The sequence below is a fragment of the Nycticebus coucang genome, chromosome 16, assembly GCF_027406575.1.
Source record: "Nycticebus coucang isolate mNycCou1 chromosome 16, mNycCou1.pri, whole genome shotgun sequence".
In the NCBI taxonomy this organism is placed as follows: Eukaryota; Metazoa; Chordata; class Mammalia; order Primates; family Lorisidae; genus Nycticebus; species Nycticebus coucang.
This window is the reverse complement of record NC_069795.1, coordinates 82,360,332-82,376,711: the sequence shown is the minus strand read 5'-3', so window position 1 is coordinate 82,376,711 and position 16,380 is coordinate 82,360,332.

The window sequence follows — 16,380 nt, the reverse complement described above, 5'->3', positions numbered from 1 at the left end:
GTGAGATCCCTCCTCACTCCCTCCCTCCTTCTGCCCTATGTCTCCCACCTTCCCTCTACCCCTAAACTGGACTATATTGGTGTTTTATTGTTTGGGGGAACACGTAATTGTTTATGTATTGATTTCATATGGAATACATTGAATATTTCTTTTTCCATTCTTGTGATACTTTCCTAAGAAGAATGTATTTTGACTCCATCTAGATAAATGTAAAAGCATATGCCACAGTTTGTTGATCCATTCATTGATTGATGGGCACATAGGTTGCTTCAATGATGTGGCAATTATGAATTGAGCTGCAATAAACATTCTAGTGAAAATGTCTTTCTGGTAAAATGATTTTTGTTCTTCTGGGTAGATACCTAATAATGGGATTGCAGGGTCAAATGGAAGGTCTATTTTTGGATCTTTGAGGATTTTCCATACCTGTCTCTAAAAGGGCTCTTTCGTTTGCAATCCCACTAACAGTGTAGAAGTACTCCCTTCTCTCCACATCCATGCCAGCATCTTTTTTCTTATGATTTGAGTTCTCTATAAATTATAGTTATCTAGCCTTTGTCAGATTCATAATATACAAAAATCTCCTCCCATTCTCAGGGCTGTTTGCTCTGTTTGTGATACTCTTAGCTGTGCCAAAGCAGTACCTTGTTTTATATGGAATCAAAAAAAACCTTGAATAGCCAATACATTACTTAGAAATAAAAACAAATCAGGAGGCATCACGTTACCAGATTTCAGGTTATAGTACAAATCTATAGTGATAGAAACAGCATGGTACTGGCAAAAAAATAGAGATGTAGATATATGGAACAAAATAAAGAATCTAGAGATGAACCCAGCAACATATTGTCATTTGATCTTTGATAAGGCTAACGAAAACATACATTGGGGAAAAGATTCCCTATTTAACCAATGGTGATGAGAGAACTGGCTAACAACCTGTAGAAGATTGAAATTGGACCCGCCACCTTTCACCACTAGCAAAAATTGATTCTCACTGGAAAAAATATTTAAACTTAAGGCATGAAACTATAAAAAGTACTAGACGATAGTGCAGGGAAAATGCTTGAAGGTAAAAGAATGGAAGAATTGTTATATTTCAGAGACAAAGACTGAAGTGTTTATAGACGAACAGATATATCAGTGAATACAAAGTGAATGAGGTATTAAAGAAAAGATCAACAATGTATCAATGATTGAGTATAGGTAAATGAGGTTTATTATATTATTCCCTTTTCTCTTGTAATGTGTCTGTTCCATAATAGTTTCTTAAATGACAGAAAAATTAATTTTGAACAAAAACTCTAAGCAGAGTAAAGTAAAAAATTATATATATACAGTATATATTCTTCAGACAAAAGGAAAATGATCTTGGATGAAAAGTCAGAAATAAAAATTAAATATAAATCCGAAGCATTGTGTTGTATAAGTGAACATTCACTCTAAACAATGATATGAAGTTAAAAGGTAAACAAAATACATGAGAGTAGTATATTATTTATGAAAGAATAAGTACAGTTAACATGTCTAAGCCAGTATTTCTCATTCATTTTCATGCATTAATCGTCTGAGGATCTTGTTAAAAGGTAGATTCTGATAAAAAAAGGTCCAAGGTAAGATAGAGAGTTTGCATTTTTAACAAACTTCCAGGTGATTTTTTTTATTTTGGGGTCGGGGGGGACAGAGTCTCACTTTCTTGACCCTGGTAGAGTGCCATCTTATCATAGATCACAGCAACCTCAAACTCTTGGGCTCAGGTGATCCCCTTGCTTGAGCCCCCCAAGTAGCTGGGACTACAGGCACTGCCAGAATGTCTGGCTACTTTTTATTCTTAGAGACAGGGTCTTACTCTTGCTCAGGCTGGTCTTGAACTTTCAAGCTCAAGCAATCCACCTTTTTAGGCTTCCCAGAGTGCTGGAATTATAGATGTGAGCCCCTGGCCCTCCTAGGTGATTTTTATGCTGCCTATTAAAGAAAACATTCTGCATAGCAAAGTAAAGGTTCTTTAATATCTTAGAAGAAGTGAAAATATTATTAGACTTTGATATGTCAAATATGCTGATGTAATCGTTATATTCACAAAAAGTGGAGTAAAACAATGTAAATTACCTGTGAAGCAGGTTCACTGTGCATGAGTTACCAACCTGTGTGAGTCTGTGAGAATGAACATGTTCATGCACAGTTCATGAAGTGGGTTTATTAATTATGGATAGGCAGCAAGGGACAAGAGAAGCCTAAAATTCATCACAAGTTGCTCTCACAAAGCTTAGGAAAGCTTCCCCAGGGCCCATGGAGTCTCATCTGTGTGTGTTCCACTTGTGCTTCAGCTGAGCCACCTTGAAGGCAGCCCTGCCTGACTTTTATACCATAGGGCGTTGTGATTCTCTTCACTAAAGCATTGAAGGGTGTCTTGTTTCTAGGCAGAGAATGGAATAAAGCCCAGACTGTTCTGGCCAGTCTTTCCCTATCTCAGGATATTATATTCCCTACACATTCAACAGTTATTCTTGTGAGCTGCAAGTGAGACAAGGGAGAGAACTGTTTGTCCATAGTCATCTGGAGGATTGTTTTGAACCTGCAGGTTGATAGTGAAAGAAAGGGAATAATAAAATATAATCAATTCAAAAGGAACATAGAAAAGGTGAACCAAGTAGAAATCCAGGAGTTAGATGGTAAACTTCAACCCAAATATCTCAGTAGTGACACAATTTTAAAAAGTGTGAAATTTAAAATTGTATTAAATGTTTGTGGGCTAAATGCTGCAATTGGAAGACTCAAAATCATTGAACTTATAAAACACAGCTATATGCTGTTTTATGAAAAATAATTCAATACAAAAAGATTGTAGGTAGGGGTGGTGCCTGTGGCTCAAAGGGGTAGGGTGCCAGCCCCATATGCTGGAGGTGGTGGGTTCAAACCCAGCCCTTGCAAAAAAAAAAAGTAAGAAAGAAAAAAGAAAAAACACTGCAAGAAGATTGTAAGTAAAGGACCAAAAAAAGATTTTCCATGGAACTAACCAAAATAAAGCTTTGATAAATATATGAAAAGGCCATCATTAGCAAAACATATTACTAGGGAAAAAGAGGAACATTTTACAAAAGTAAAAAAACACTTCACCATGAAGATTTTGACAGAATGGACAAATAAATTTTCCTGATAGTCAAAGCTATGTAGATTAGGCTGTTCAGGAAGCAGCAAGTTGTCCATCATACTGTGCTCCAACCAGTCTGAAACTTATTTTCTCCAAACATATGGGTTCTTTTTTAATTCTACAAGTAGTTACCAACAAAATATTTCTTTTTTTTTTTTTTTTTTTGTAGAGACAGAGTCTCACTTTGTGGCCCTCGGTAGAGTGCCATGGCATCACACAGCTCACAGCAACCTCCAACTCCTGGGCTTAAGCGATTCTCTTGCCTCAGCCTCCCGAGTAGCTGGGACTACAGGCACCCGCCACAACGCCCAGCTATTTTTTTTTTGGTTGCAGTTCAGCCGGGGCTGGGCTTGAACCCGCCACCCTCGGTATATGGGGTCGGCACCCCACTGACTGAGCCACAGGCGCCGCCCCAACAAAATATTTCTAATAGAATAATTTTCTCCAAATAGAGCAAGCTGCACTAGGAGCTGGTGATTGTTAACCAAATACAGCGTTAGCTGGGATCACATCTTATCCTTGATTCCCAGCATAATGACACATAGTAGAGTTCATTGTAGAAGTTTCTCTGTTGGATAAGTCTATGGATAGAAAAGAGGACTCATAAAGGCCTCTCAAACTTTGACATCGTTGCTGGAATTTTTCTCTATCTGAGTCCTTTTTCTTGGGGTTCGAAGAATGAAACAACAGACCACATGGGTAGGTGACAGAATAGAGTTTATTGACAGGGAGAGATTGATAGAAATATTGATAAGAGGCAAAATAGGGGGAACAGAACCTCTGGCAGCAGACAGGGGATGATCCAAGTGGGAAGCCCTCTGCACCTTCAGACTAGAGGGTTTTAATGCTGCTTTTCAGTCATAGTGATGAATACAGCCTGGCACTGCCACAAACATAGAGACATAGACATTTGGAATCGAACAGAAAACCAGGAAATGAAATCAACACCTTACAACCACCTAATCTTTGATAAACTAAACAAGAACGTCCACTGGGGGAAAGACTCCCTATTCAATAAATGGTGCTGGGAGAACTGGATGTCTACATGTAAAAGACTGAAACTGGACCTGCACCTTTCTCCACTCACAAAAAATTGATTCAAGATGGATAAAGGACTTAAATTTAAGGCATTAAAAATAAAATAACAATAAAAATTGTTGCTGGAATTTATAATATATAAATAAATATATATAATAAAATAATATAAAATATAATAAAATAACAATAAAAATCCTCAAAGAAAGAATAGGAAAACCACTGGAAGATATTGGCCTGGGGAAAGACTTTATGAAGAAGACTGCCATGGCAATAGCAACAACAGCAATAATAAACAAATGGGATTTAATTAAACTGAAAAGCTTCTGTACAGCCAAAGAGACAACAACCAAAGCAAATAGACAACCTACCCAATGGGAAAGGATATTTGCATATTTTAAATCAGACAAAAGCTTAATAACTAGGATCTATACAGAACTTAAAATTAATCTACAAGAAAAAAACCAACAATCCCATACATCAATGGGGAAGAGAGATGAACAGAACCTTCTCTAAAGAAGATAGTCAAATGGCTAGCAAACACATGAAAAAGTGCTCACCATCCCTAATTATTAGAGAAATGCAAATTAAAACCACCCCGAGATATCTTCTAACTCCAGAGAGAATGGCCCATATTACAAAATCTCAAAACTGCAGATGCTGGAGCAGATGTGGAGGGAAAGGAACACTTTTACACTGCTGGTGGGACTGTAAACTAATACATCCTTTTTGGAAGGAAGTATGGAGAAACCTCAAAGAACTCAACCTAGATCTCTCATTTGATCCTGGGATCCCATTACTGGGCATCTATCCAGAAGGAAAAAAAAAAACTTTTATTATAAAGACACTTGTACTAGACCTTTTTTTTTTTTGTAGAGACAGAGTCTCACTTTATGGCCCTCGGTAGAGTGCCGTGGCCTCACACAGCTCACAGCAACCTCCAACTCCTGGGCTTAAGCAATTCTCTTGCCTCAGCCTCCCGAGTAGCTGGGACCACAGGTGCCCGCCACAACACCCGGCTATTTTTTTGGTTGCAGTTTGGGCTGGGCTGGGTTTGAACCCGCCACCTTCGGTATATGGGGCCGGCACCCTACCGACTGAGCCACAGGCACTGCCCTGAACTAGACTTTTTATCACTGCCCAATTTACAATTGCAAAAAATGAGGAAACAGCCTAAATGCCCCTCAACCCAGGAATGGATTGGCAAACTGTGGTATATGTATACCGTGGAATACTATTCAGCCATAAAAAATGGAGATTTTGCAGCATTTGTATTAACCTGGATGGAGGTGAAACACATTATTCTTAGTGAAGCATCACAGGAATGGAGAAGCATGAATCCTATGTATTCAACTTCGATATGAAGACAATTAATGACAATTAATGACATGGTGGGGTATGGGGGAAGGGGAGAACAGACAGAAAAGAGGGGGGTGAGGGAAAGAAAAAAATAGAAAAGAAAATGGTGACTAATTCTCACATGAAATGGATTTAATTTGGCCAAAGTACATTACTTGAACATTAATCTTTAATTCGACTTGTTCATATGTTGTTTAGGATATTGCATCCTCATAAGTGAAATATGCTTGTAATTTTCCTTTATAATATTTATTTTTTCCAATTTTAATATAAAGTGTATCCAGATAAAGTAGAATGATTTTGAAGTATTTCTTCTTTTTCTTTTGTCTATAAGATTTGTCATTATCTGTTTTTTGAAATTATCTTTCATTTTTATTTATAAATATTAGTTGTCTATTTTTTGAGACTTTGGAAAAAAAATAAGAAGAAGAAGTTAACTGATAACTCTATACTGAACCTCAGAGTCAAAGTAGTCTATGATAGACATACTCTTATCTGACGATGTGAATGTTACTTTTTTTGCATTATTATTATTATTATTGTTCAATATTTCGTTGCAGCAATCATCTGATTTCTTTTCTGAATGTATTTATCTTTGTTTGTTCTTTATGAGGTTTTTGTTTCTAGTCCTTATCTTGAACATAGTTATTGTTATTAAATTTTAAGCCTTTTTAATTTTGTGAAGGCAAAAGTGGAAACCAAATAAACACAGATATATGTATAGAGAAAATTTAAAAAAATTATAAAAAAAAAAAAAGAATTCTGCTTTTCCTATCCTGTAGGCAGAGGGTCTTGGGGGGAAATATGCCACAATTGGCCAGTTGTCTGCAGACAGAAAATAATCCTAAAAGAATATTAAAATTAGCACAGGAATATGATCCTTGCAGGTTTTGCATAAGGCAAGGCATTAGGGTGCAGGCTCCCTACTCAAGGAGGAACTCTCCAGAAAGGGCAGCCTGTTTGTGCCTAGAGATGGAGGTCTGTGGTGAGAGAGATTCCTGAGCTCACCCAGCCCTAGAAAATGGGAGTCCTTGTCCAGCCCTCACCAGGGGAACCCTGTACAACATTAGCACCCATTCACTGAGAAAAATCTTATACAAGATATGATGAATGAATTAATGAATGAAGTGGCCAGGGACTAACAGAAGGATTGGAGGTGTTCACATGGAAATTGATAGTGTTTTTCGATCTGTCAGTTGTTTATAGATTATGTTTGCAGAAATGAACATTTCAAATGAGTGCCACACACCTCAAGTTTTGAGATTTATGAAAGAAGTTTCTTCTTTTTCTTTGTAGTTTTATAAAGCTGAGGGTGGGGAAAAGCTACCCTTTCACCTCCTCCCCATCACTGGGATCACTGATCTTGAATTCCCAGAATACTTTGCACTCCCCAGTATTCCATAGACCTCCTCCAATGTCTGTCTGTTAGCCTCCTGCCACCCTCTAGGTGGCCCTCTTTGAGAAGCTCTTAAACCACACACCTGGCTGTAACTAACACAGGTGGTTTGCATTTAGCCTGAGGCATTCTTCACCCTGACAAAGTGTGGACGTGCAGTTGCTCCCCCACCACAGCCCTCTTACTCTGCTTCCTCAGGCCAGCCATTTGGCAAGCTCACTCAGTGGATCCCAACCTTTACTTACCCAGTGTTTTGGTGTCTTCAATATACATGAGAATTTCAGGAGTCATCTAGCCATTATTTAGCCATCCATTTTGGCACCTATGCACCTGTGGTACTATCACTTTAGAAAGCGGCATCTAAGGCATGTTGTAAAGTAGAAACACAATGCAAAACTTATGTGTAATTTAAAATTTTCTAGTAACCATATTTACAAAGGTAGAGAATTAATAGGTTGAAATATTTTAACTCAATACATCAAAATTATCATTTTAATCTGTAATCAATATAAAAATTATTATACATTTTACATCTTTTCCCATTGTAACTCTTGAAATATTGTGTGTATTTATAGGTTTGTCAATTCCAACGAGGTACTTTTCAGTAATTACTAGTTACATATGGCTTGTGGCTAATCTAGCAGGTAGCTCAGACCTGTTATGTCTGTCAGCTCAAATGGAAACAGAGAGTAACATTTTTTTTGTCCTTTCTATTTCTTTTTTTATTTTTTATTAAATCATAGCTGTGTACAATAATGCAAACATGAGGTACAATGTGCTGGTTTTATATGCAGTTTGAAATTTTTATTGAACTGGTTAACATAGCCTTCATGGCATTTTCTTGTGATCAGACTTTTAAATTCTACATTTAGTAAGTTTCATCTGTAGCCTTCTAAGATGCACTGTAGGTGCGGACCCACCAATTACCCTCCCTCCCCCATCCTCCCCTCTCCCTTTCCCACCCTTGCCCCTTTCCTCATATTCTTGTGCTAAGATTGGGGAGGAAGCTTTTGTATTTATATATATATAAATAGAATTGCGCAGGTTAAAGAAAGATGGAGACTATACCTCTTTCATGTTCAAATGGATGGAGCTGGAAAATATTCTTCTTAGCAAGGTATCTCAAGAATGGAAGAAAAAGTACCCAATGTACTCAGCCCTAATATGAAACTAAGTTATAGCTTTCGTATTTATAAATACGAAATAGTCTCCATCTTTCTTTAAGGCTGCATAATATTCCATGATGTACATATACCACAATTTATTAATCCATTCATGAGTTGATGGGCACCTGGGCTTTTTCCATGACTTAGCAATTATAATTGGGCTGCAATAAACATTCTGATACAAATATCTTTGTTATAATGTGATTTTTGGTCTTCTGGATATATACCTAATAGAGGAATTATAGGATCGAAGGCAGATCTATTTTTAGATCTCTAAGTGTTCTCCAAACATCTTTCCAAAAGGAACGTATTAGTTTGCATTCCCATCCAGCTAAACTGAATTTCATTTACAACGGAGAAATTAAATACTTTATTGACATTCACATGTTGAGGTAATTTGCCATAACTAAACCAGCTCTCCAGGATATCCTCAGACCTATCCTCTATAATGACCTGCGCAATTCTCTACCACAAAAGTAAACTCACTCTGAAATTTTTGATCAAATTCCAACTTTCACAGTGGCGAGAGAGTAACATTTTAACAGCTTAACTAGTATTATACAATAATGGAAGTGAAAGCATTTTATAAACTGAAATTGTTGATAAATACAATGTGTTTTTTTTCACTGTAAAACACTATTTATTTAACTTTTTAAAAAGTTTAAGAAGACTTTAAAATCAATATAGAAAGCTACAAGAACGTAAAATTCTTGTTAAGTCTTTTAAAGCTCAGTTTCTATAGTAATAAAAAACCTGATACAGACAAATAGGAGACACAAACATCTAAATAAAACATAAACTCTGGTTTTTGAAGGCCAGTTATCAAAAGGACAAAGATAAACCTGTTGTAGTGTGATTATTTTTTCCCTTGGGAAACCCTTTTAGATAATCAGGAAGTCAAACCTAACAGAGTGCTGGAATTTAATCAGACACAAGATGTGTGTCCAGCTTTTTAAACTTCAGCAGTTTCTTTACACGCTGTACTCTCATTTTCCCAGCAGAGGGCGTCAGGAGATGGCAAGACAACTTTAATCGTGAATCCCTCAGAAACTCCAAGAGGAGCAACTGGATTGGCTGGATGTAAAAACCAATAAACTTGTTCTGTTAGGAAAAACCATACTTTTAGAGGAATGATCCTTTATGTTTAAAAATGCTAGATGTTATTTATAGAAAATCTGAGAATATTGATAAGTAGACCTTAAATCAAGATTAAAGAATCACACATTGTCCCCTTAAAAAGTAATCTCAAATGCCTTTGACATATATATTGTTCCGGGCTCTCTTCTTTAAGCAGGATTTAATGTGATGTAAATGTAGTCATATCGAAAGCAATGTGTGGTTCATGGAGACTTGAGCATGTTTAAATCATGATGGGGATAATCAATTGGAGAGAAAGAGTTTGAAGAAAATGGAAAGTGCATTATTGACAGAATGAAGTTCCTAATTAAGACAGGAGCCCAAGAAACACAGCAATACACATCATATATGTATAACATAGACACACACACACACACACACACACATATATATATATAACTGGCCTTATATGGGCACATCTCATTTTACTATCCTCTGCAGATGCTGTGATTTTTTTTTTACAGTCTAAGCCAAGGTTTTGGCAACCCTGTGTTGAGCAAATCAGTCAGCATTGTTTTCCCAACAGCATCATGTGCTCACTGCATGGCTCTGTATTGCATTTTAATAATTCTCATATTATTTAAAACTTTTTCATCATTAATATATCTGTTATGGTCATTTATAATTAGGGAGCTTTGATGTTACTATTGTAATTGTTTGAGGGTATCAGGAAATATGCCCATACTATGTGTAAGATTGCAAACTTAATAGATAAATGTATGCCTTTTGACTGCACCATCGACCAGCCATTCCCCCATCTCGCTCCCTTTCCCTGGGCCAATAATAACCATATAATAGTCTCTAAGCCTTCAAGTGAAAGGAAATAATTTGTCTCTGACTTTAAATCAAAAGATAGAAATGACTATCTTTAGTGAAAAAGGCATGTCAAAGGTGGAGGTAGGCTGAAACCGAGGCCTCTTGCACCAAAGAGCCAAGATTTGAAGGCAAAAGAAAAGTCCTTGGAGGAAATTAAAGTGTTACTCCAGTGAACACAGGAATGATAACAACATGAAACAGCCTTATTGATGGTAGGGAGAAAGATACAGCAGTCTGGAACAACAATCAAGCCAGCAAGCACATTCTCTTAAACCAAACTCTAATCCAGGGAAAGCTTCTAACTGTCTTCACTTCTATGAAGGCTGAGAGGGATGAAGAAGTGCAAAAGAACAGTTGGAATCTACCAGAGATTGCTGCATGAGGTTTGAAGAAAGAAGCCATCTCTAACATAACAGTGCAAGGTGAAGCAGCAAGCACTTTTTTTAGAAGTGTCAGCAAAGTATTCAGAAGATCTAAATAAAATCACCAATAAAGGTGACTACGCGAAGTGACAAATTTTTTCAGTGTAGATGAAACAGTCTTCTGTTGGTAAAAGATGCCATCTAGTACTGTAATAGCTAGAGAGAAGTCAATGTTTAGCTTCAAAGAACAGGTTGACTGTCTTTATATGGGCTAATACAGCTGGTGACTTTAACTTGAAATCAATGCTCATTCCCCATTTTGAAAATCCTAGGATCCTTAAGAAGTATTGTGATTCTACCCTACTTGTGCTGTGTAAATGGAGCAACAAAGTTTGGATGACAGCATATTTGTGTAGATCATGGTTTACTAATATTTTAAGATGAGTGTTGAGAGCAGAACAAAAGTTCCCTTTCACAATATTACTGCACATTGACAATGTACCAAGTTACCCTAGAACTCTGAGATGAACGACAGATTAATGTGGTTTTCATGTGTGCTATCAAAACGTCTATTCTGCAGTCCATTATCAGTAGTAATTTCAACTTTCAAGTCTTATTATTCAAGAAATACATTTCATAAAGTTATAATTGTCACAGTTAAGTCATTGCTCCGGTGGATCTAGGCAAAGTAAACTGAACACCTTCTGCAAAGGATTCACTATTCTAGGTGACATTAAGAACATTCACAATTTGTAAGAGGTGATCAAACTATTAATATTTACAGGAGTGCAGAAGTTGATTCCAACCTTCATGGATGACTTTGAGGGGTTCAGTACTTCAATGGAGGAAGTGAGTACAGATAAGGTGGAAATAGCAAGAAAACTAGAATTAGAAATGGAGCCTAACGATGTGACTGAATTGCTGTAATCAGATGATAAAATTTGAGATGATGAGGAGTTGTTCCTTCTGGATGGGCTAAAAAACTGATTCCTTGAAATAGAATCTACTCCTGGTGAGGATGTTGTAAACATTGTTAAAATGACAATGGAGAATTTGGAATATTACATCAACATAGTTAATGAAGCAGCAGGGTTTGAGAGGAAGGATGCCAATTTTGAAAGTTCTACTGTAGATAAAATGCTATCAAACACTATCACATGCTACAGAAAGGGCTGGGTGTGGTGGCTCACACCTGTAATCCCAGCAGTTTGGGAGGCCAAGGCAGATGGATTGCCTGAGGTCATAGGTTCAAGACCAGCCTGAGCAAAGCAAGACCCCATCTCTAAAAATAGCTGGGTGTTGTGAGGTGAGTCTGTAGTCCCAGCCACTTGGGAGGCTGAGGCAAAGGGATTGCTAGAGCCCAAGAGTTTGAGGTTGTTGTGAACTGTGATGCCACAGAACTCTATCTAGGGCAACAAAGTGAGACCCTGTCTCAAAAACAAAACAAACAAACAAACCCCACCCCCAAAAAAAACCATGCTACAGAAAGATCTTTTGTAAAAGGAAGAGTCAATGGATGTGGCAAACTTCATTGTCTAATTTTTAGTAATTGCCACAGCAACCACTCTGATTAGTTAGCAGTCATCAACATCAAGACTTAAATGATCATTAGCAGTTTTTAGCAAATAGCTATTTTTCTTTCTTTCTTTCTTTTTTTGAGACAGACTTACTCTGCAGCCTGGGGTAGAGTGCTGTGGCATTGTAGCTCACAGCAACCTCAGACTCTTGGTTTTATGCAGTCCTCTTGCCTCAGCCTCATGAATAGCTGGTACTACAGGTTTGCACCACTATAGCTGGCTGATTTTTCTATTTTGAGTAGAGACAGAGTTTCACTCTTTCTCAGGTTGTTCTGCAACTCCTGAGCTCAAGTGATCCACCTGCTTTGGCCTCCCAGAGTGCTAGGACTACAGATGTGAGCCACAGTACCCAACTACAAGTAAGCATTTTAAATTAAACTGCATATATTTTTCTGGATATATGCTGTTGCACACTTGATAGACTGCATTATAATTTAAATATGAATTTTATATGCCCTGGGATACCAAAATATTTGTGACTTGCTCTATCGTGATATTTGTTTTATTGTGGTGGTCCAGAACCAAACCTACTGTATTTTTGAGGTATGCCTGTATGCCATATCACAGGATAGGGCACATATAAGATGCAGATAGGAGAAAGAGACTGCACATGCAGGTATATTTAGTAGTAGGAAGTAGATGGAATCTCTCCTTTTAATACCTTAGTCCCAATTTTTCTTCATCTTCTGTGTAGAAGAGAATTTCTGTGTTAAGAACCAGGGGGTAAGGTTGGAAGTTTGAAGACTGTGAAATAAGAGGACAAGGTATATTATAAAGTAGAATACTGGGAGTTAGAAGCTTGTGGAGATGCATGACAGTTTAGAAAAGTAGCTGTGGGAAATGATGGAGAGGACCCACAAGGAATTGCTGAACACTATGGATTGAGGGCGCAGCTGTGATTGGATTCTGTACGCTTACTGTGGCATCAATCTTCATGGCTGCTTGGTTTCCAATTGCAGCATCAGCAACCCATATGTAGAAGCAGAAGATATGAAAGGCTCAAAGTGCTCTGTTGTTGAAGACTAAATGAACACGTGCAGAAGGGAGTTGAGGAGCCAGGAAGGGACAAAGAAGGTGAGGTAAAGCAGCATGACATCTTTGAATGAAGCCAAAGAGAAGACAATAATATTCTTGGAGAACAGAAAATAGTTCTCTGTGTTGTCATGGGAATATCAGAGTACTGGTATCATAAAATTAGGGAGTTGGTGTAAAGGATAGAATGTTATGGTCAGAAAGAGGATATTTTAGATGTGGAATAGGTCTTGAGCCCCAAAGTGTAAATAACTGGAGTAGAGTGCAAGGAAAGAGGTGCCAAGGACACATGACCCTCAGTTGTTGATGGTATGATTTACACAGGCATTGAATCCCAGAACATGGAAGTAGGCATTATTGCAGATGTTTGTATGAATAACAGAGAAAAAGGATCTGAGAACAGCAATGATTTCATAGTGTTGATCTCTAAGTTAATTATTGGTTAGTCAGAAATTTGTATAAATTTCTAGGCACAGAACTTGGCAATGAACCAAAGCCTGGACAAAAAGAGAATACTTTCAAGATAGTAAAATTTGGACTTTTTTCAGCCCATGCAACATTTGCTTTAAAAGCAACAGACAGATTTGAGTAAAAATTATGTCTTTCACATGCCAGCTGAGTGGCTAGGGCAAATTATTTTTTTTATAATTTTTTTTTTATTAAATCATAGCTGTGTACATTGATATGATCATGGGGCATCATTCACTAGCTTTACAGACCGTTTACCAAGTTTCACATATACCCTTGTAAGATGCACCGCTGGTGTAATCCCACCAATCCCCTTCCCTCTACCCACCTCCCCCCTCCCTCCCCTCCCTTTCCCCCTTCCCCTATTCTTAGGTTGTAACTGGGTTATAGCTTTCATGTGAAAACCCTAAATTAGTTTCACAGTAGGTCTGAGTACATTGGGTAATTTTTCTTCCATTCTTGAGATACTTTACTAAGAAGAATATGTTCCAGCTCCATCCATGTAAACATGAAAGAGGTAAAGTCTCCATCTTTCTTTAAGGCTGCATAATATTCCATGGTGTACATGTACCACAATTTATTAATCCATTCATGGATCAATGGGCACTTGGGCTTCTTCCATGACTTAGCAATTATGAATTGAGCTGCAATAAACATTCTGGTACAAATATCTTTGTTATGATGTGCTTTTTGGTCTTCTGGGTATATGCCCAGTAGCAGGATTACAGGATTGAATGGAAGATCTATTTTTAGATCTCTAAGTGTTCTCCATATCTCTTTCCAAAAGGAATGTATTAATTTGCATTCCCACCAGCAGTGCAAAAGTGTTCCCTTTTCTTCACATCCACACCAACATCTCTGGTCTTGGGATTTTGTGATATAGGCTAGTCTCACTGGAGTTAGATGGTATCTCAAAGTAGTTTTGATTTGCATTTCTCTGATGATTAAAGATGATGAGCATTTTTTCATATGTCTGAAGGCCGCACGCCTGTCTTCTTCAGAGAAGTTTCTCTTCAAATCCCTTGCCCAGCCTGCGATGGGATCCCTTGTTCTATTCTTGCTAATGCGTTTGAGTTCTCTGTGGATTCTGGTTATTAAACCTTTGTCGGAGACATAACCTGCAAATATCTTCTCCCATTCTGAGGGTTGTCTGCTTGCTTTACTTACTGTGTTCTTGGCTGTGCAGAAGCTTTTTAGTTTGATCAAGTCCCAGTAGTGTATTTTTGAAGCTGCTTCAATTGCCTGGGGGGTCCTCCTCATAAAATACTCGCCCAGCCCGATTTCTTCAAGAGTTTTCCCTGCACTCTCTTCTAGTATTTTTATAGTTTCATGTCTTAAGTTCAAATCTTTGATCCAGTGAGAGTCTATCTTAGTTAATGGTAAAAGGTGTGGGTCCACTTTCAGTCTTCTACAGATTGCCAGCCAGTTCACCCAGCACCATTTGTAAATAGGGAATCTTTTCCCCACTGAATGTTTTTAATTGGCTTGTCAAAGATTAAATAACAGTAAGTAGCTGGATTCATCTCTTGGTTCTCTATTCTGTTCCAGACATCTTCTTCTCTGTTTTTGTGCCAATACCATGCTGTTTTGATCACTATTGATTTGTAGTATAGTCTGAGGTCTGGTAGTGTAATTCCTCCTGCTTTGTTTTTATTTCTGAGTAATGTCTTGGCTATCGAGGTTTTTTCTGATTCCATATAAAATGAAGTATTGTTTTCTCAAGATCTTTAAAGTAAGACAGTGGAGCTTTAATAGGGATTGCATTGAAATTATATATTGCTTTGGGTAGTATAGACATTTTAACAATATTGATTCTTCCCAGCCATGAGCATGGTATGTTTTTCCATTTGTTAATATTTTCAGCTATTTCTTTTCTTAGAGTTTCATAGTTCTCTTTATAGAGATCTTTCACGTCCTTTGTTAGATAAATTCCAAAATATTTCATCTTCTTTGGCACTACTGTGAATGGGATAGAGTCCTTAACTGTTTTTTCAACTTGACTGTTGTTGTATATATAAAGGCTACCGATTTATGAATGTTGATTTTGTAACCTGAGACTCTGCTGTATTCCTTGATCACTTCTAAAAGTTTTGTAGTAGAGTCCCTAGTGTTTTCCAGATATACTATCATATCATCTGCGAAGAGCGAAAGTTTGATCTCTTCTGACCCCACATGGATACCCTTGATTGCCTTTTCTTCCCTAATTGCAGTGGCTAAAACTTCCATTACAATGTTAAAAAGCAATGGAGACAATGGGCAGCCTTGTCTGGTTCCTGATCTGAGTGGAAATGATTCCAATTTAACTCCATTCAATATAATATTGCTGTGGGTTTGCTGTAGATGGCCTCTATCAGTTTAAGAAACGTCCCTTCTATACCGATTTTCTTAAGTGTTCTGATCATGAAGGGATGCTGGATATTATCAAAAGCTTTTTCTGCATTGATTGAGAGAATCATATGGTCTTTGTTTTTTAATTTGTTTATGTACTGGATTACATTTATAGATTTACGTATATTGAACCAGCCTTGAGATCCTGGGATAAAACCGACTTGGTCATGATGTATAATTTGTTTGATGTGTTGCTGGATTCTGTTTGTTAGGATCTTGTTGAATATTTTTGCATCTATATTCATTAGTGATATTGGTCTATAATTTTCTTTTCTTGTTGGGTCTTTTCCTGGTTTGGGGATCAAGGTGATATTTGCTTCATAGAACGTGTTGGGTAGTCTTCCTTCTTTTTCTACCTTTTGGAACAGGTTGAGTAATATAGGTACTAATTCCTCTTTAAAGGTTTGGTAGAATTCAGATGTGAAACCATCTGGTCCCAGGCTTTTTTTTTAGGGAGGTTTTGTATGGTTGATGCTATTTCTGAACTTGATAC